The 22,937-nt window shown below is 37.9% G+C and overlaps 1 pseudogene; it reads left to right on the forward strand.

Moving 5' to 3' along the window:
- The window catches only part of LOC149161268 (glyceraldehyde-3-phosphate dehydrogenase A, chloroplastic-like), a 48,115-nt pseudogene extending 32,580 nt beyond the window's left edge, over positions 1–15,535 (forward strand).
- The last annotated feature ends 7,402 nt before the right edge of the window (positions 15,536–22,937 follow it).

Genomic DNA, 22,937 nt, shown 5'->3' on the forward strand with positions numbered 1-22,937 from the left:
GATTTGAAAAAGAGAATAATTGACTTGATAATACTGATTCACCCCCCCTCTTAGTATTATTTCCAACAAATTGGTATCAGAGCAGGTCCTTCAGAAGAAGCTTGATCGCTTGAAGGAAGATCTATCATCATGAGCAACTACGAGAGAGAAGCATCAATCAGGGCACCGATTTTTTATGGGACAAACTTCATCTATTGGAAGGTAAGAGTCACTGCCTATCTTCAATCTCTTGGTACATAAGTCTGGGATATCATAGATATAGGGTAAACTTTTCCATCAGCAACTCTTACAGATCCGGCTGGTAAGAAGCAATTTGAAACAAATGCAAAGGCTGTCAATACTCTATTGAGATGTCTATCTCAATCACAATTCGTCAAGGTTATGCAGTATAAAACCGCAAAAGAAATATGGGACAATATCGTTCTGAGCTATGAAGGAGATGAACAGGTAAAACGAGCAAAACTTCAAACCCTCAGAATTCAGTATGAAAATCTCATAATGCACAATGATGAAAGTGTGGCTAACTATTTTTTACGTATAGATGAGATTGTTAATTGTATGAAAAACTTGGGTGAAGAAATAAAAGAGGCTGTTGTGGTTGAAAAGGTTCTAATATCTTTGTCCCCTAAGTTTGAATCAAAAGTTTCTGCAATAGAAGAAAAATAGAATCTACAAAACCTTACTATGTCACAGCTGCACGGAATTCTAACTACTTATGAAATGAGGAAAGGAGGACCATCAGACAGGAGAGAATCTCCTTTCAAAGCTTTAGGCAAAGGAGATTACTATGAGTCAAGACATATGTCAGAAGAAGAGGAAGAATCAAATTTTGTCAAGAACCTTTAACGGGGTGCTGGAAGATTTAGAGGTAAGTTACCTTTCAAATGCTTTGCTTGTGGAAGAGTCGGTCACTATGCTGCCAAGTGTCCTCATAAAGATAAGCTTGACAAAGGTAAGGAACCAGTTAGATGGAACAAAAAATAGAATGTAAATAAGAAAAGCTATTACACTCATGAAGACAGTGATGGACTTTCAAATAGTGATGAAGAAGAACAAGGTAATAATAATTATAGACTTTTAATGGCTTTTGAAGATGATGATTTCTTGGATGCTATAGATGAAGAAGGTATTTATGAAGAGATTTCTAGACTCAAAATATGTTTAGAAGAGAAGAATGTGATTATACATTACTATGAGTCAAGACATATGTTAGAAGAAGAGGAAGAATCAAATTTTTTCAAGAACCTTTAATGGGGTGCTGGAAGATTTAGAGGTAAGTTACCTTTCAAATGCTTTGCTTGTGGAAGAGTCGGTCACTATGCTGCCAAGTGTCCTCATAAAGATAAGCTTGACAAAGGTAAGGAACCAGTTAGATGGAACAGAAAACAGAATGTAAATAAGAAAAGCTATTACACTCATGAAGACAGTGATGGACTTTCAAATAGTGATGAAGAAGAACAAGGTAATAATAATTATAGACTTTTAATGGCTTTTGAAGATGATGATTTCTTGGATGCTATAGATGAAGAAGGTATTTATGAAGAGATTTCTAGACTCAAAATATGTTTAGAAGAGAAGAATGTGATTATAGATACTCTACAAATCCAACTTGCTGAAAGGGAAAAACATCATGAAAAGTTAGAATGTGAAATTGTGGGACTTAGAAAAGAGATTGAGAAAACTAAAGCTCTTAATCTTAGATTTGTTAAAGGATCTGAAACTTTAGATGAGATTATCAAAGTGCAGCGTTCTCCACTAATCAAGACAGGTCTGGGATATAATGAAGAAGCATCTCAAGCGCAGAAGCCATCCACCTCCAAAAGCTATCTTGATGCAGCAATGAGAAGTGAACAAATTGAAAATCGACAACAAAGGCACAATGCTGCTCACCAGGGAAATCAGGGACATTTTTCTTCAAGAATAAACAGAGATCACCAAGTAAATTAGGGGCAATCTACTTCAAGGGTAAATAGAAGCTACAATAGACCACAGGTAAATCATTCTCAATTTGCCTCAAGAATGGATGTAAATGAAAATTACAATCATTCGGTCCACAGGGTTGATAATCGCAGGAATTTTTTCAATGGCCAATGTTTCTCTTGTCACAACTTTGGACACAAAGCAGCTGAGTGTGTTGCCTACAAAACTATCATGACTAGAGAAGCTCAAAAACAGAGGAGTAACTAAGATCATGAAAAGGACCTATAATAACTTTTCTTCTCTTGAAAATGAACTGGAAAGTTCTATTTGTAATAATTTTGGTCATGAAGATTCTGAATGTAGGAGCAGGTTTCGGCAGACAACTGGGAAGGAGCAAGCCTCAAATATCAAAACATGGAAAATGAAAGAACCACAACCAGAAAGATGTGGTATAGCTTTATATGCAGAAGGGCAGGAAAATCAATGGTACATTGACAGTGGATGTTCTAAACATATGACAGGTGATAAAGAGAAACATCAGTTATATAGTGCCTTAGAGAAGGAGAAGAAGGTCTCTTTTGGAAATGACACCCCGACACTCATAAAAGGTAAAGGTTTTTTTCTTTTAAAAGAAAAGGTCAAAGCAGGAAATGTTATGTATGTTGATGGCTTGAAGCATAATCTATTAAGTGTCAGCCAAATGTGTGATCAAGGAAATGAGGTGATATTTTGATCAAATGGGTGTATTTTTCATGATCTTGATACAGGAGAAACAGTGATATTTACATTCTCAAGGGAGGACAAAAGCTATGTTATATGAGCAAGAATGATGAACACTGGCTATGACACTGGAGATTGGGGCATCTAAGCTTCTCATAAATAAGGAAAGCATGCAAATACCAGGCAGTTCGTGGTCTTCTGGACATCAGAATTCCAGACAATACAATATGCAAATCATGTCAGTTTGGTAAGCAAACCAGAACTAACTTCCATAAGAAAGAAGGATCAGCTAGCAGACCACTTGAACTTGTTCATACTGATGTATGTGGTCCATCTAGGAAAAGGTCATCTCGAGGAGAAGAATACTTTATATTATTCATTGAGGACTTCTCCAGGATGTGTTGGATAAGACTTATGAAGCACAAAGACGAAGCCTTCGAAAAATTCAAATCTTTCAAAGCCTTGGTTGAAAACGAATCAGATCACAAAATCAAGTGCCTCAGGTCTGATAGAGGTGGGGAGTTTACCTCAAATGAATTTTTCGATTTCTATGAAGAACATGGAATAATAAGGGAATTATCTATTGCAAGGACTCCTAAGCAAAATGGAGTAGTGGAAAGGATGAATAGAATGGTTCAACAAATGGCTCATGCTATGATGGATGAGTCTAGAACTCCCGCAACTTTTTGGGGTGAAGCTGCATTTGATGCTGTTGTTATTCTCAACAAGACAAATGTTCGGGTGAATAGCACGCAAACTCCTCATGAGCTCTGGTATGGTAAGGCTCCTACGGTAAAACATTTCAAAATTTTTGGAAGCAAATGCTATATTAAAAAGACTGATGAAAATCTTGGTAAGTTTGAACCAAGAGCAGATGAAAGCATTCTTCTTGGATACTCTCCCCATAGCAAAGCATACAAGTGTTACAATAAAAGACTTGGAAGAATTGTTGACAACATTGATGTAGTGATTGATGAAGAAGGAAACATTCCTAGGCATGTAAATTCCGAAGATTTTGAAGATGATGAGGACCATCCTTCAACATCAAATCAGACTTATGATGAAGAAGAAGCTCAAGAGGCACCAGAAGAACAGATAAGAATAGAAGAAAAGACTCCTTCCATATATGTACAAAAGCATCATCTCGAAACTCAAATTCTGGGGCAGAAAGAGGCAGATATACAAACAAGAAGAACAATTGCAGAAGCTTCAAGCTATTTGGCATTGATCTCCTCCACCGAACCACAAAATGTAAGAGAGGCATGCAAGGATGAATGTTGGGTCAAGGCAATGGATGAAGAACTTGAGCAGATCGAAAAGAATAACACTTGGGAGTTGGTTCCTAGACCAAAAGATAAGAATGTCATAGGGACAAAATGGATCTTCAAAAATAAGTTGAATGAAAATGGGGAAGTGATTAGAAACAAGACCAAACTTGTTTGTAAAGGGTATGCTCAACAAGAAGGAATAGACTTTGAAGAAACTTTTTCTCCCGTTGCTAGACTTGAGGCCATCAGAATGTTCCTTGCTCTCTCTAGCTTTCAGAAGTTCAAAGTATTTCAAATGGACGTGAAATCAACCTTTCTGAATGGAGACTTAGAAGAAGAAGTGTACATTGAGCAACAAGATGGTTTTATCCTTGGGAATGATCCAAATCTTGTATGCAAACTAAAAAAGGCTCTCTATGGGCTTAAACAAGCTCCAAGAGCTTGGTACTACCGTCTGGACAAATACCTTCATCAACAAGGTTTTTCAAAAGGATCAGCAGATAACAATCTTTATATAAAAATTGAAAATGACAAATTGCTAATACTTGTTGTGTATGTAGATGATATTATCTTTGGCAGCAATGAAGAAGCTATGAGTCAAAACTTTGCCTTGGTGATGCAGAAAGAATTTGAAATGTCATTACTTGGAGAGCTGACATATTTTCTTGGTCTACAAATCCAACAAAATGAAGGCGGTATCTTTTTATCTCAAACCAAGTACCTCAAGCAGATCTTGAAGAAATATGGCATGGAAGATTCAAAACCAGTATGTACCCCTATGGTTACAAGATGTAGCCTCAGTGCAAATGATGAATCAGCAGCAGTGCATCAACCAACCTATAGATCCATGATTGGAAGTCTACTTTATTTGACAGGTACCCGACCAGACATCATGCATGCAGTGGGAATGGTTGGAAGGTTTCAAGTAAATCCGAAGGAAACCCATCCTCAGGCAGTAAAGAGAATTTTCAAGTATCTTCAAGGAACTCAAAACTATGGCCTATGGTATCCTAGAGATACAGATCTCACTCTTCATGCTTATGCAGATGAAGATTGGGCTAGAAGTGTAGATGACAGAAAAAGCACAAGTGTTGTTGCATTCTTTATGGGGTCCAGATTAGTACCTTGGTTCAGCAAGAAAAAAAGTTCGATTGCTTTATCTACAGCTGAAGCAGAATATGTGGCTGCTGGATCTTGTTGCACACAACTCCTTTGGATGATGAAAACCTTGCAGGATTTTCAAATCACTTGTACTCCACCTGTCTCCATCTTATGTGATAATACAAGCGCAATCAGCATTTCAAATAATCCTGTCATCCATTCAAAAACCAAGCACATACCTATCAAATATCATTTTCTTCGGGAACAAGTCCTTGAACAAAAGGTCAAGTTGGAGTATGTTCCCTCTAAGGAACAAGTTGCTGATATAATCACCAAACCACTACCCAGGGAAACATTTGAATACCTCAGATAGAAGCTGGGAGTAGTTGATGCATCATCCTGCTGTTGAAACCTGTCTGTTTCAGGGAAAAATGGTTGTACGCGAGTTTCATGAGGAGGATCCACGTACATACGCCGATTTATGCAGGTACAATCGCGTATATGGTGGTTTGAAGGAAATCAGTGGGGACAGACTCTGGTTGAAGAAAGCCTAATTTTGGTCTGATAGAGATTATCTGGCACAGGTTCAGGGGGAGCATATGAACTTCTAATAATGCATTGTTGGCATTACCTTAGAAGCTCTTGGTTCAAGTACACAAGCTGCTTTTGGGTTCAGGTGGATCAGCTGCAGAAAGGAGAACAGAAGGAGAACATGGTTGCTTATCTGAATAGTGATTGACAGATGCTGCTGATAGTAGTTATTGGTGACTTGCATATTCTTGATATTTCATCTCTATGTCATGTTATCTTCTTTTTATCAAGGTCATGTAACGACCTATTTTGGTTTCCCCACTATCCCTGGGATGAATGATGTGATAATACTTGGTTGTCATATGTAAATTTCTGATGTATCCCCACTTGGTTGGGTGATGGATGTATAGAGTCTTTTTGGTGATAGGAAGGTCCGTTATGATGTATAAGTCATGGTTCTTCTTGAAGAACATCTTTTTGCAGATATTGCCTACAGTCAGGGGGAGCATGGTCAGCACAGCAGAGCAGAGATTTCAGCATGTACTCAGGGGGAGCATAGCCCTTTTCCCTTGATGACAAAGGGGGAGAATGACTTTGAGGATCTTGGGGTTGCCATCAAGTCCAAAGGGGGAGATTGTTGGCATTATGGCACAGGTATGGCGCTATGGTACAGGTGTTGTCCTTGATGGCAACTCACTTTGGTGACAGATCTCAGTTCAGGCCCTCAGAATGAAGGAAATCATATATACGCAGGTTCACCTTGACGAAGACGCGTATACACGCGGGTTAGACATTCCAAAGTCACGTATGCATATACACGCACTTTCACGCAAGGGAAAGTGCGCACATGTGGGAGAACTCATTTTTTGGTACGTGGTATTTAGTCCTTGGTATTTGAACCTATAGTTTTGGACCATAGTATCTCGACAAGTGTGTTGATCCCAAGTATTGGGTCCATGGTATTGATTTGTTATGGTTTTGGACCTTGGTATTGAGAAAGGCCTAGGACTATAAAAGAGGAAGGAGATCATTAGGCAAAGTCATCATCTGAATTATTGAATATCTGATAAAGTGCTAGATCTGGAATACTGGTGATTGGGTTATGGTGCAGATCTGGATCTGAATAAAGGAGGAACCTGAGCGCAAGGAGAAGGATAAGTTCTATTGATGGGTCAAAATCTTAAGGCTTGAATTATAGTATCTTTGTATGATTTTGATCTGTTATATGCGGTGCATGCTTGATCTATAAATCTGATAATCTGGGTTAACTGATGTCTGAATGTCTGAAAAGATGAATTATCCTTTATAGATCTGTACACAGGTTCAGTGAAGCGAAAGCGCGTATACACGCTGTTTCTGTGAGTCAAATTAGCGTATATGCAGGTTCATCTTAACACAGAAGCGTATGCACACAGGTTTCTGGTTATTGAAGTAGCGTACACCTTTTGATTTATACTTTAGCTACACTTGTTGATTTCTGCAATGTTCTGGGTTCAGAATTGGTGTGTGGTTACTGTTACTGTGTTCTGGGTATAGCGGTCAAAGAAGTGTTTATTTGATTCTGTTTTGATTAGTGAAAAGGAGATTGTTTGATGCAAAAATTCTTGATGTTTGATTGATGTTATTCATGGATCCAGTCTGAAAATTAATGAAACGTGGTCCCTGGAAGAAAGAGAAGGTTGCAGCCCTCTGCAGGTAGAAGCCTGCGTACTAGTATCTCGGCTAGTACAAGAACTAAGGGGGTTGGAGCTCCCTTCCAGGAAAAGCTGGAGAATGAGAGAGTGTTGTAGCTCTCTGCAGGTAGCAGCCTGTGTACTGGTAAAGACTGCACCAGTACAGAAACATTGTAAAAAGAAGTTTCTAATTAAAAGAAGATAGAGACAAATTGCAGCGTGGGGTTTTCACCCACATTGGGTTTCTTCCTTATATCTTGTGTTCTTGTGTGTGATTGTCTTCTGCTCTGTTTCATTGTTTTTGGTACTGTCTATTTGATTATGATACATAGATTAATGATCAACATTTGTAATATAAATTAAATTATAAGTCTGCTTTATATACGCGGGTTTATTTATCTGTAGTTGCGTATATGCGCAGTTTTTACTAACTGAAGTAGCGTATATGATCTAGATTTGAAAAAGAGAATAATTGACTTGATAATACTAATTCACCCCCCCTCTTAGTATTATTTCCAACAAATTGGTCTTCAAGTGTGATGAAGAAGATGAGAAATAGACAGGTGTAAAGTGGAGTCATTGTCTAGCAAATGAAGTAGCGATGGAGTTGCTATAATCAATCTCCAAGTGGGAGATTGTTGGGTGTGGAGCCTGATTATCTTCTGTATTCAAAAGTTTCAGCCGGATGTATACCCCAGGAAGACTATACACCCCTCCACGCAGGGGGGACTTGTCCCCCTCGCGGGGGTCTGGGGGGGGGCTAATCCCCCCCGGCTGGGGGGTTCAGGGGCCAATGGTCCCCCAGTGGGGGTTCAAGGGCAGCGCCCCCGAACCTTAAAATAGATGTAAAATTGCCTTGTAAAAGTGTAGTAATTTCTAGTCAATCTGGGCCGTTCATTAGGTGGATTCAGTCTGACAGTAGAAGTTATGTTTAATTTAGGGTTTTTTTACCCTATAAGGCAACCCCTCACTATGTATGAAGGAATTGTATTACGTCTATGTATATCTATATTTTGAGTGAGGAAGAGAGAGGAGATTGAGAGCGAAGAGGGTGTTACAACAGATCTGCTATAGGTTGTATCTCTTTAGTTTGCTGGATAATATAATAAAATAAGGACTGGCTGTTTCTCTGTGGACGTAGCCCAAACTAGGTGAACCACGTATATTTATGTCTCTCTTATTTTATGCGTTTTCTGTGTTTATATTTCTGCAATATTTTAGGTGTTCCATTACTCCGTAATATATAATTTTCTAACAGGGTACATATCGTAGCAAAGAGGTAAATCGGGTGATAAACTCATCCATGGTTTTCTATCCAAGCCGCAGGTCATGAAATTCCTTCGCTTTCTCATCATAAAATCATTTTGTCGGATATCTCTCCTTGAAATATTTCTAGAACTTCTCCCAAGTGATACTTTTCTCACTCACCCCTCGTACAATCTTGACTTCCTCCCACCACAAAGTGGCCTTCCCTTGCAGTTGGAAGATAGCTAATCGAGCTTTTAGATTATGATTGTACTCATATAATTGAAAATATTTGTTCATGTTAATTAGCCAGGCTTCTGCGGCTTCTTCCAACTATCCATCGAAGTGTGGCAATTTTATCTTCCAGAACTCCCCTTGCAATTCTATCCGTTGTCTTTTTTATGTTGGGTGCCGAGAGGCATTATCTGACTTCTCCTCTCGATTCTCTTCCCCACTACCTGTTCCTTCATGCTCTGCATGATAATCTTGTTCTTCAAACATTCATTCCTGCTTAGGGCTGGGAATGGTCTGGCGTTGATTCTACTTGTCATACAGGCTTTTCATAATTTTTTCTTGCTCCAGGGTTAGCCTTGCATTGTCCTCCCATAGGCGATCCATCTCACTCTTTAATTCCTGAATTGTTTCCAGTATTGCAAGATTCCTATTGCAAGCTTCCTCTCCCAACTACACCCATATTTTAGGGTTATTTTTCGGAAATGTTGTAGGCCCTAGGCCAGCCATATTTGTGTGTGGCACCCCGTCTGTTCCTCCTATAGACTGTTGTTGTCTTGTTCCTCTGTACTTAGCAAATTAATAAATCAACCACAGTTAAAATTCCAAAAGAAAATAGTAACTAATTTATGGTTCATTTTCCAGAGGTCACAGTTTTGTAACCTTGGCTCTGACACGACATGTCATACTTGCATTTATAAAACATTAAAGAAGGACAATAAAAATAAATAATAGTTAAAAGGCTAAACATACCATTATCCGATTCATGATAACATATAATTTTTAACTTTACCCGAATACCAATTATTACATGATAATATTTTATATAATATGGATCTAGATTTACAGTTGTACTGATCGGTTTGGCATTTATGAACTCGGCCAGTCCTCTACAGTCTTAATAAATTTTCATTCTTGCCAAAATGAGACATCTTAGCTCAAACATCAAGCTTACCCGCCCAACGAGTCCTCTGGTAATTAATCCCTCTGCGATGTCGGTTTAATTGACATTACAGATGTGTCAAGTTTCCTCTGGATTCTCCGTCGCATCGACGGTGGTAGTCAAGGGTCTGCCATCGCACGGATGGAGGTGTTTCAGGTGGCTTTTCAGTATTGCTTGTAGGTTTATGTGGTTCATTTGTTACCTTTTTCCTTGGCGCTCTTTTCGGATTCCCTGCTCCGCTTGTGAGTTTCTTGTTTTGAAGACCGGGAGCATGGTGCTTACTACATGTTGTAGAGGCGGACGAGAGGTTTCAGGTTTGTGAAACTCTACCCATTACCAGGTGAATTATGGTTATCCTCTAACTTTCCTGCATCGTTTCTTTTTTTAAATTTGTTTTTTGTCTTTAATTTTAATGCATAATACTCGAAATCCTTTTTGCAGGTTGTGTGGTGGTGAATCCGTGGAACAGTAGTGGATTTGAAGGTGAGACAGCCACCTTACCTGGCATGGCACTAGAAAATTTCTCGGGTAAGTCTTTGGTATCTCTGATAGTCTTGTCTATGAAGAAAAGGGTTCTCCTGTTTAAGCTGCATCTTTTTTTTGTTTTCATCATACCGGAAAGGATTTTCGGCCTCAGACCTGGAACTGTTTTGGATTCCCCTTGTTGGGTTTCTCACCAGTTTCTCGTTGCCCGGTGGAGGGTTTCTTTTTGTTTTTTTATGAAGCTATAATCATTAATTCTCAGAAAGTCCAGGGCGCACAAAGGCCTCGATCTGTGTTAGTAACTTAGATTATGACCCGTTCTTTTGTAAGAATAGGAGTCTCTAAAGTTGTTATTGTGCCGGAAACGTTGCGGCTTACGATGTTGTAATATGACTGCACATTTGTCTTTCCTCATGGTAAATATAACTATATGTCTTCTTCATTTATGCTTATGGTACAATTATTTCCTTTTGTCTGAACAACATTCATGGAAAATTTCTTTCTATGCGTAGAGGCTATTCTTGTTTGGTATCAATACTTATTTCCAGATGTTTATACTATTCTTCATCGAAAAGATTGTTCTGTTCGTTGAATGTTTATTTAATATATGCATAACAATTTTCGTTGTGGCTATTCTGAGCTTAAATTTTGGGTTTGAATGAGTAGTTCTATTTTCACTTAGCAAAAATGAATAAACCAACAGGTTTTTCCCGTGATGACCATGATTCTGGAACCTCTGGAATCTAGGCACGAGTGCAGTATTGTCGTATGTTTCGGTTTTTAATTAGGGTTCTGCTTCTCTATTTAAGGGGTTATTTTCCATGTGGTTTTATAACCAGTTTGGTGGCCTATATTTGCAATACCACTTACTTTTTAGTTACAAAGATAGGCCCCATTACGGTACACAGAATTTCATTATCCTGTATTTCTTTTCTTTCTCTGATTCGAACATCCCGATTGTTTGCTTCCATCACTAAATACTTAGATAAATTCCTCCAATTTTATGTGGCTAGTTCTGGGTGCACAAAGGGCCTCATATTTGCATGGATTCCTAAGTTAAAAACACTCATTTACACAGGTTATTCTTAAGTTAAAAAGAAAGTTCTCAGTCACTTAGATTATATTCAGGTTTCCTTTAAAATGCTCAGGTTACATTAATGAGTTCACTTTCACATAGAATTCTCTTAAATTAATTTATACTTTCTCTATATCCCATGGAACTCTTAAGTTATTTTTATATGTGTAACCATTATGCTCAGAAATTTCTTAGGGTTTTCTATTAGCATGGAACTTACCACCGCACTCACTCTATTATCAATGTTTATCTGCCTGCACAGACATTGATATTTCAATTGGTGTCATCTGGACACAACTAGCCCGTTCAGGCTGGTTAGTTCTCCTCTACTGTGGTTTGGTTTTCAAGAATAAGGTTATTTATGTTGTACATATAACTTTATCAGGTTTTAATGATAATTCCTTTCTGCATAGGTATCCATTGCAAAAATTAACAACCACTTAAAACCTACTAACAAATCTATACCAGTCAATTTATAGAGTGGGAGCCCGCTCCCTCTACAACATTTCCAGTTTAAACAAACACAACAGTTCTTGTAAAATGAATTTGTCGTAAATTATGGTTACCTGTATTTCCTGTGCAATCGAGTCTCAGAGCAATGCCACCTTTTATTCTCTGCTTGTCTTCCTCCTATCCATGAGATTCGTCTTCGCGACAAAATCTCCCCCTAAGCCTGCTTGTGAGACCACAACCTTCCGCAAGTTCCACACTTCATGCCAATGCTATCTGGTCCTCACCAAACTTAGCATCCTCTTTTTCCCCCTTACCATCTGATCTATCAACACAGTTTTTCCTCCCCCCACCCCCTTTTCCTTGGGGTGTTTCCAGTTAGGGGAGGCAGGTAGGGTTTCTTTATTTATCGGAGACTACCTATTTCCAACTATTTACTCAATCATTTCCTAAATTCAGAATTAACAATATTAATCTAAATAGAAAATAACAATATTGTCCAGTTTTTTTTCTTACAGTGGTAAATAAAATATTTATAGCTTTTATGGGGACATTACAATGATAGAGACAATAAGCTTTCCATGGGAAACCTAAACTTGAGAGAAAACCCAACAACACTTCTTCTAAGGAGAAATTATTCTTCAACAAGGTTTACAATTCCAAATTCTCTAGAAATTTGGGCCAATAATCCAAGTCAAAACTTCATTCAAATTCAACCTTATCTACTCCCACGTGTGATTATTATAGAAGAGAGATGATGATGATGAGTGATCAAATGAAATTTCACATCATGTATATATATATATATATATATATATATATATATATATATATATATATATATATATATATAAGTCGAATGGGTGCATTTACCCCTATGGAAACATTCCATCATGAGCTGGGCCAACTTGTCTTTTTTGAGCCTACATGAAGCCTAATAAAAAATTGAAATTTTATTTTTACTTTCATAAATCTTCTAGGCCGGCTTAGGAGGCCTCTTGGCATGCAAGAATACCTCCCGATGCTACACAAAAATCAACACATTCTGCTATGGTACTAATGATTGCATGTCATTGTGTCACTTAAAAAAATTATTGGTAGTAGTTGCTTTGGTTTATATGGAGGTCGGTTTGCACTTTGAATTGTCATAGGGGCCTAATAGAAGTTCATTTTGTTGTGTGTTTGTTGCATTTTTCATCAGAGTTTTGTGCATGAAGGTTAACTGTTAAATTGTATAATGATCATTGTATTGAGGTTTAGATTTCACTAGGTTTATTAACAATATGATTGTCAGCCTCTCTTATGTTGGTACACTTTGTACTGAGAATTATTCATGATACTCTTATTTGTAGAAATACGGATTGTCTAGACTAATTACTATATGTTTTGGAGTTTTTGGTGACAATTTGGAAAAACAATTTTTGGTCAGAAGGTGGTTTTTTTGTTATTTAAGATCCATTTTTAATATAAGAATGGATTTAGTGCCCTGAAAAACCCAAGGGCACTCAATTTGTGCTGAGTTTACAAATCAAACTTGTAATTCCAGCAAATTACTGTCACAAATTTGACCAAACATATATTAAGGCTTTTGATCGTTCTATTGGTGTATGCTGATTTAACGTATTTATATGGTTGATGCTCTAATCCATGTATGGGTTAGACACTATGAGCTTGTTATAGTATTGCAAGCAGATATTACTTGTTTAATGATTGTCCTTGCTGTATATGGATCTCAATTTGAAACTTTTGTTTCATCACATTAAATGTGTGTATCGGATTTTCATGGTAAACAACAAACTGATCTAGTTTTTGGTCCTCTTGCCCTTTTTCTTTTATTCCAAGTAGGATCATTTGGAAAAAAAGGGGCGTAGTGGAGCCAAAGATAAAAATTGCAATCAATGCGTTTGGAAGGATTGGTCACAATTTTCTGCGATGTTGGCATGGTCGAAAGGACTCCCCTTTGGATGTGGTTGTCATTAATGACACCGGAGGTGTTAAACAGGCCTCGCATTTGCTCAAATATGATTCTATTCTTCGAACCTTTGACACAGATGTGCAGGTAGCAGGAAATGATGGCATTTCTATAGATGGAAAGGTCATCAAAGTTGTATCAGATTGGAACCTTGTAAATCTGCCATGGAAGTAAGTACATGAAACTAATCATTTGTATAGGATTATAGGTTAATGCTACAGATCTTCTTACACTTAAGTATTGGATCAGATTCCTAATGTTTACAGTTGGGTTTAGCAGATATTGAAATTCTTTGGGATAATTATCGGTTCATTCAAAAATCAATAATTAGAGCATTGTGAAATTGACATGTTCAACACTTAACAGACTCCCTTGGGTCTCAATTAGATTACTCAAATGCACTAACTTTAATCAACATGGTCAATTCTTTATTTTCTATGTATAGTATTTTGGTTGCTTAGGTGAACTTGGCTTGACGACCAAAAGAAATCCGAATAAAGAATGAAAGACCCGATTTAACAGAATACAAGCATGTGCATTGCAAATTTGCTAAGCCCGTGCATTGCAAATTTGCTGATTAGCATATTTTAAGGGTAATGTTTAACTATTTCAAGTTTTGTAGTTTTTTTTCAAACAACTTTTTGTAACATTGTGATCTTTTGTTATTTAAAATGTGTTTTGGCTTGCATACATGGATTCGACACTTGAAAAACCTATAGAACACTCGAATTCTAGAAATATCGCAATTCAAACATACAATTTCAACAAATTCCTTTTTAATTCTAAACAAATTCCACTGAAAAGTATGCCAATAACAACTCCAAAACCTATAAAAAATAGACTACTAGTAGAGGCAACAAGCCGCTACCAAAAAAAATTGTTAAATCTATATAATATTGGGTAACCTTCTAGGATTATTATATATAGATAATTGATGCTTCTCATCTCATGACGAAATTCTTCATATTGTGTTTGTAGGGACTATGGGATTGATTTAGCCATAGAAGGAACTATTGTGTCTGTTGACAGGGAAGGTGCTTGTAAGCATCTCCAGGCTGGGGAAAATAAGGTTTTGATCCTAGCTCCTGGAAAGGGAGGTATTCCTACATATGTTTGTGGTGTGAACGATGAAAAATATAATCCTGCAGAAGAAATTATTAGCAATGCCTCCTACACTACTAATTGTGTGGCTCCTTTCGTTAAAGTTATGGACTAGAAATTCGTTGAGTGTCATTTGGTTAAATAGAATGAACAATATATTCATTGTTTCCCCTATTTCATGTTGAAATCTAACATATCATTTTCTACTATCTATCACCATAGTTTATTTGGATTTAAAATGGCATTGTTTAGTTCCTATTTCGGGACATTGCTTTATTCCTATTCAATATGGTTGCCAATGTACGCCTAAATTTGTTTAGTGCAGGAATCATCAAGGGCACCATGACAACAACTCATTCATATACTGGTGATCAGAGACTTATCAATGCTATTCATAGAGATCTTAGACGTGACAGAGTTGCAGCCTTGAACATTGTCCCAACATCAACAGGAGCAGCAAAGGCAGTGGCACTAGGTCTCCCAAGTTTGAAAGGGAAACTAAATGGAATTTATTTGAGAGTGCCAACACCCAATGTATCAGTTGTTGACTTGGTTGTTCAGGTGGAGAAGAAGACATTTGCAGAGGAAGTGAATGCAGCATTTCGAGAAAGTGCAGATAAAGAGCTTAATGGCATGCTTGTAGTGTGTGATGAGCATCTAGTGTCAATAGATTTCAGGTGTTCAGATGTCTCCTCAACTATGGATTCATCACTCACAATGGTCATGGGAGATGATATGGTGAAAGTGGTTGCTTGGTATGAAAATGAATGGGGTTATTCACAAAGGGTTGTTGATTTGGCTGACATCGTTGCCAACAATTGAAGTCTTAGACAATTAATTTCTCCTTGCTCAACCTAAGTTGCTACATAACAAATATGGTTTTTTTTTTGTTTTCCATTATTATTTTCTATGAAATGAACCACTAATTATTCTAATCTATGTAATGTATGCTTTATGTTTTTTATTTCATGACAACATTATGAATAGTTTTTCAAATTATATTACAATTTTTTTGTTTTTACAAGGTGATCCACATAATTCTTTTTCCCCTCTATTAGTAAGGGATGCCTTATTCAACTCACTGACATCATAGTTTCAAGCTCATAGTGTGTATTTATTAAGTTTATTTTTTGAATTACATTATGAATCGTAGAAATTTTAGATAAAAAAATTATTCAAATTGTTAATTTTTTTTTAGAAATTGTGTATCATGATTAAAACCACTCATCTTGGTAAGTGGTATTGGGACTTGGAGGACCAAAACCTCCTTGTAACTTAATCCCTTGTGATGCTTCACAACCATCAATTTTCACTCAATATCCATCATTTGATAAAGTACAAGGGCAAGTTATGTGCCAAGAGGGAAAGGATGTGGAATTGGCCTTGCTTGTCACCTTAGCCTATGAAGAGGGGATAGGTAGATGAGTGATAGAGGATGTGGGACCCTTTCCCCATTTGCAAAAAAAATGGTGGGTGGTTGTCCAGGATAAGTGGGCCCACAGAAAAAGTGTACACACTATGATGAAAGGAAAAGAAAATATGAGGGAAGGAAGAAAGAGGAGCAGAGAGAGAGAGAGAGAGAGAGAGAGAGAGAGAGAGAGAGAGAGAGAGAGAGAGAGAGAGAAGGCTGATTGAGTGATGATATTGATAGTTCAAATAAAGGTGGACAAGGAGGTGATGTTGCAGCTTCTTAGGGTGACATGTGGACTTGAGGTACCACATCTACAACCACATCAAAAACGTCCCAAATCAACAAAAGTTTCCCTATGTTAAAAAAAACAAAAATAAATAAGTTTGGAGCCAAAATATTATTTTGGCCATAATAGGAGTAAAAAAACTCCAAGTTAGATGAAAATTTTGGGTTAACTCTATAATGAGGAAAATCATAGAGGTGCCAATGAGGGCCACTAACCAATTATGCACCTGGTCCTGCTTCATATCTTTTGTTAAGCATCTCTTCCAGAGGGAAAACCAGTCCATGCCCACATTATTCTAAGTGGATTCAACTATGAAATCAATGTGGGAACCAAGCTCGTTACCATGTATGTGAAGTATGGGAATGTGTAGGACGACAGGCGAGTTTTATAGGAAATTCCAGAGCAAAACGTGGTGTCATGGACTGCATTGATCACAGCTTGCTCGAGGTGGGGACATGCTCAAGAGGCTTTGGGTTCGTTTAGTGAAATGCAACAGACAGGTATCCAACCGAATGAGTTCACTTTTGCTAGTTTGTTGAACGCATGCACCGGTTTGGCAGTTCTGGAGCAAGGCAAGAAGGTCCATGGAGATATTATTAGAAGAGGTTTTGATTCTGACACCTTTGTGGGAAATGCTTTTGTTAATATGTATGGAAAGTGCACATTGTATAATGTACCCATGGTATTGCATGTAATGGAGCCTATAAAAGGCTGCCAATACTTCATTGTAATGTAGGCCTGGAGGTGAGCAGTGAAGGCTCACTTGGTCGGATTGGCCAGGGTTTTGGCCAATGCTAATGAGATATCATTAGGTTGGGTTTTTCCCTGGATTTGGGGTTTTCTCGGATAAACATGTGTGTTTATGTGATTATGGTTGTTGCTGGTTATTTTTATATTTATTCCTTTCGGTAATTATTTATGTTATACAGTAAATTTCTTAACAATTGGTATCAGAGCCAAATGTTGGCTTCAAAGGGATGCTTTTGTTGCCAAGGGTTTTATTGGCCTGGTGAATGAAAGAAATTTGATTCGCTGCACTCATGGAGGTCTCGATCTGAAGATTTGAGTTCAAATATAGGCGCAAATGGCTGGAGAATAGATCCATCATGTGGCAGGCCTGAGCTGCATAGATTTGACATCCGAGAAAGGGTTTCAAGGTCGTGACCACCAAATCGATTTATATATACATGCTTCATGTGGTTTCTCACAAGCAGTTGAAAAATGGTTACAGCCCAAGATGTGGAGAAAGGTGAGGAAGCTGAAATCTGTAGTGGCCATGGGAGAGTTGTTGCAGGCGAAGAGGCTGAAGGTAGAGGATCTGGAACAGCAGAAAGAGGATCTCAAGGGGCAGAAAGCTGAAGGAAAGAGGGATGAAGAGGTGTCGGTCGATTTGATTGCCGAAGATGATAAGTTGGCGAGGGACGAAACAGAGAGTGTGATAACTGCGGATTTGGGATTCTCTGTTGTTGATGGAGATCCGGGGCGTCTGGGGAATACGCAGTTGTCGAAAACTTATGGTAGCAGTTCGGTATCGCCGGAGCAGAATCCGAGCTTTCTTTTGAGCAATGCTTCGTCTGAGGGTTTGAATGATTAGACAAAAACGGTGGTGACTGAGACTCATGTTGAGCCTCAAACCTGCACCTTCCTATACACCCTCTCAGCCTTCTTTTTCCACTTATTTCATCCACCCAGCTGTTAAATCATTGCATTGTAGTTTAAAAAGAGCTTTTTACATGGTTTTCTGACTATGCTTATGACTGTTGTTTGGTTTAGTTTTTGTTCATGCAGCTGCGGAAACTTCTCAGTTTCTGCAGCCAGCACAGGTTTCCGCGGCGAGCACAAGATTCCGCAGCTATTTTGTTAAAAGCTGTGCTACAAGTGTCCTATGAAGAAACGAGCCACATGGGAAAGCTACAGGTGACGGATACGTGGAATGTCTCCCTTCAAATCAGCCAAATCATCCATGGAAGGTCACGGTCAACGAGGGTCAAAGGAAAATCCAACCAAGGAGTTCAGCGGTGGCACGTCTCTGTTTTGGGCACGTGAACGTTTAAGTGGCACAGTCCTCAGCCCACGAAGACACCGGCACACCTAGAGATCATCCCCGTAACCTGAATCCAACAGCTACCACTCCGAAGATTTAATAGACATGATGACAGTTATGCTAGATCTCGGCTGAGGAGATCTACGTGTCTTTGGCAACACAGTTAATAGCGTAGGATTCAGTTAGTTAGTTTCAGCATTTTTTCATTATAAATAATGCGTTGATGAACGTTGTGAAGAAGCTTTTTGATATGTAATTTCTGAACTGTTGTTGTTATTACCCCACTGTACTTTGTTTTATCTATGTTGCTGCTTTAATACATGAGAAGACTCCTTTGCTAAAATCTCGTTCTCGTGAGTGATCATTGACTGGCTGAGGTGGCAGAGGGCCCCTATGCCCTAAAGCCCTGTATAGTTGTTATTTGATTTCCTTACGTTTCTGTTTTCATAATCATTAGCCTGTACATAACACGCTGTTTTGATGCTCCTTAATTCACTGCTATTTATATTTTCATTTATGTTTTCTTGTAGTTGTCAGCTGATCAATGTTTTTCTGTAGGTTTTCTTAGGCAGCCCGGGCAAATTTTCATATTTTTGATAACTATTGGCATATGAGATCATCTTGTCCTTCCTGTTAACTTTCATTTTATGAAGTTTAATTCCAGCACTGTCCTTTTTCAAGTTGTGATTTGCTTATTTATTTTTCTGTTATTTAGACATCATACTACTCATCCGTTTATGGTTTCTTTCTTTAAGTCAGGTGACTCTATTAGTAAGAAATCAAAATATTACTTATTGTAGTGTGATTTAGTTATCATATTGCTTGACTTATTCATGATTTCTTCCCACAAGGTAGATTGAGCTGAAGGGTAAAGGATTAGAAGAGTTGAAGTAGTGTGACTAGTTTCTTTTATGCAATTTAATTTCTTGCCATTTAGATATCATATTGCTTGACTTGTTCATGATTGCTTCCCACAAGGTAGATTGAGCTGAAGGGTAAAGGTTTAGAAGAGTTAAAGTGGTGTGAATTAGTTGCTTTTCTTTGAGTTGCTTTAAGTTCAATTTTTACTTTCTTTTCATTCAGCAGCAAGGATACTGGGCCATTGTCATTAGTTCACTGTTTTTCTTAAGAATTGATTCCATTACAGTTGTTTTAAAGCTTTCTTTTTGAGTACTTTCTATGTTTTGAAAATATCACTGTAGAAATAATCATCATCATCCATCCATATTCCATACTTAACTTTCATTTCCACCGTCACACATTAGGGAAAGATAAGTCCAAAAACAAATTAAAAAACTCAAAAACGACAAAATACTAAGAAAATGGTTATCTAGTACATATAGTACACTTCACTTCGTCAGTTTACGAATCCCGGATTAACATTTTAAATAGCAATTTAGAACACACTAAATTGACCAAACATTTTGGCGTCGTTGCCGGGGAAGTGAAAATTAGGTAGCCAATTTCTTAAAAGAAAAAAACAAGAAAATTTCAAGGAAGGGAAATTGATAACCTCTCAAAGTATGCTCTCCTCTTGCACTTAGTGTGATCTGGAGGATCAGAAAAGAGAAAGTTATTGGTTTAATAGTTTCTTGAGTATGCTCTCTTCTTGCACCTAGAGTGACCTGGAAGATCAGAAAGAGAATTATTAGCCCGACTTGAAGAAAAAATGACATGCATAGAGCAAGAGATTCTAGGGGAAGGTTTTTAGCTAGAGCCAAGAGTTCGATTTTTACAACTCCATCTACTTCAAGGAATAGACAAGAGACACCTCCATCATCTCCAACCTACACTCCTAGCCCTAGGATTCCTGGAATTCAAGAAGCAATAGTTGACTCTCCCACACCATCCATCGAATCTGAATTAGGAATAGATCCTTTCTTTCCTTCTATAGGGAGACAAATTGTAATTGAAGAAGTAGAATCACCTGAGGAAGAAGAGGGAGAAATTCCTCCTCGTTCGCCCTTAGTAGAGGAACCATAGGACTCTGAAGTCTCTAGGGAAACTACCATGACAGAAGAGGGAGTAAACGGATTTGGTAGAGGTAGAGGTAGAGGAGGAGGAGGAAATAATGGAGGAGGTAGAGGTAACAATGGGGGAAATAGGGATGGAGATAACTCATTTGGATTTCCTATATTCGATGAATATTCTCGAGCAACAATGAAAAATATTTCACCATCTGTCCTCCCAAACTTTCATGGGTTAAGAAATGAGGATCCTGAAACATTTCTATTTGAGTTTGAGGTCGTGTGTCGAACCTATGATTATCTGGAAGACTCTCAAAAACTCAAACTGTTTCCTTCAACATTGAAAGGAGCAGCTTTGAAATGGTTCATGGGATTACTCACTCAATCCATTAGGACTTGGAATGATATGAAACAAACATTTTTGTATAGGTATCTAAACTATTGTATGCCCACCAATCACAAGGATGAGGTATTCAAAATGGTACAAAAAGAAGATGAAAACTTGGAGGATTTACTTGAAAGATTTCAATACAATCTGAAAAGAGCAAAAATGAGTAACTTAGATGAGGAAACCTTGAAAGCCCTTTTATTAAAAGCCATTAGAGATGAATGGATAGATATTTTGAACATGATGGGAAAAGGAGACATATCTCAACTTCCACTTCATGATATAATAGAACTGTGTGTCCATCTCTCAAGGGGGAAATCTAAAACTCAAAAAGGGCCTAGAGATCCTTCTCTCATCAGAGCAAACAAATCTGCAACTGGATCAGTAAGTAGGGCTGAGATTGGCAACATGCTTGATGAATTCAAAACTGATATCTTAGGGAGTCTTAGTGAGAAACTAGACACTCTTAAGATACACAACAAGCAGAAAGCAGAAGCTAAGGCTTTGGCCATCTTTTGCCCAAAGTGTAGAAAGAAACATGCTCTAAGGGAATGTCCCTTAGATGCAAAAGTTGTAGAAACCTGTGTAATTTGTTCAGAGAATCATGAGACCAAGGATTGTCCTTCAATTCCTGGGCTCAAAGCTGTCTTTCAAGAAGATCCAAATACAATTGAGTCTCTCTGTTTTGTTGCAAGGAGACCTTGGCAAGGGCAGCAAAATCAAGCGTTTAACAACTCTATGAATTTTCAACCCCCACCAAATTGGAATCCTTGCCAACAACCTTGGTCCCAACCTCAAAATCCTTTTCAATCATGGGTACAGGGTATGCAAAATCCTTATGGGAGAGTTGCTCAATTTTATCAATATCCTCCATCTTTTCAAAATCAACAAGCTCCACAACTTCCAAATCAAAACCCACAATTATCATTGCCATTTCCACAACAACAACAACCTTCTCAACAGAATCCAAATTCTCAACTCTTGCTCCCATTCCAACAGAAGTCAAATCAACTTCCTTCTCAGCCATTTCGAAACCCCAATAATAAAAAACCTCAAAATGCTTACATGATAGAAGGTCAACAATTTCCTGCCTATATGATTGTTCCTCTCAATGATGTACAACTCAGATCTGGTAGAGTTTTAGATAAACCTTCTATAGATGTCCAAAATCAAAGCATTTCTGAGGAAGAATCTCTTGAAGCCAATAAGGGTTCTGAAGCATCTCTTCAAAACCCAAACACTCAGAAAGAAAAAGAAAAAGAGCTAACTCCCACAACTCCTATAGTTGAGCAACCTGCACCTTCATCCACACCTCCTTTTCCTGAAAGATTACAAATTGACAAAGGGGTAGAAAAACAAATCTTGTTGCATGACTATGATTTTCTAGATGAATTGAAGAATGTTTGTATCAAGATTCCCTTGTTACAAGCCATTAAAGAGATTCCTATTCTAGCAAAAACAATAAAGGAGTTGAGTTTTAAAAGACCAGGAAGGAAACCTAGAGACACAAGAAGAATCCACCTGGTAGGTAAAATTGCAGACATCACGATGGGAAAAATTACTATGCAGAAGTATGTAGATCCCGGCAGTTCAATTGTCAAAACACATATCAATGGGGTTGAAATTCCAAATACTTTGATTGATTTAGGGGCTGCTATCAACATTATGAGTAGACAGACTATGGAACAGTTGAAACTTCCTAATCTTCTCTTTACACCTACCTTACTGCAACTTGCAGATCGATCAATTATTAAACCCGATGGTGTGTTAGAAGATATTTTAGTCTCCTTAGACTCTTGGGAGTATCCAGTGGATTTCATGATTTTAACTCCCAAGAGTAATTTAGGAGGACATCCTCTCATTTTAGGAAGACCTTGGCTAGCCACAGCCGATGCTTTCATTAGTTGTAGGTCTGGGGATATGTATATTTCTGATGGTAATTCGACAAAGAAATTCAATCTGTATCCTCCAGCAAAAGCAATTACAAAAATAGGAGATAATGAGTGGATTGATGATGAAGATACTGTACAACCTGTCTTTACCATTTCTGAAGTTAGTGAAGATAGTCAAATTCTGAACACATTAGAAAATTTTGAAACATCTTCGGAATATGACCACACACGATTTC

Source organism: Pinus tabuliformis, chromosome 5_2, assembly GCF_031772625.1.
Source record: "Pinus tabuliformis cultivar Carrire ecotype Pingquan chromosome 5_2, CPIR1, whole genome shotgun sequence".
Taxonomy (NCBI): Eukaryota; Viridiplantae; Streptophyta; class Pinopsida; order Pinales; family Pinaceae; genus Pinus; species Pinus tabuliformis.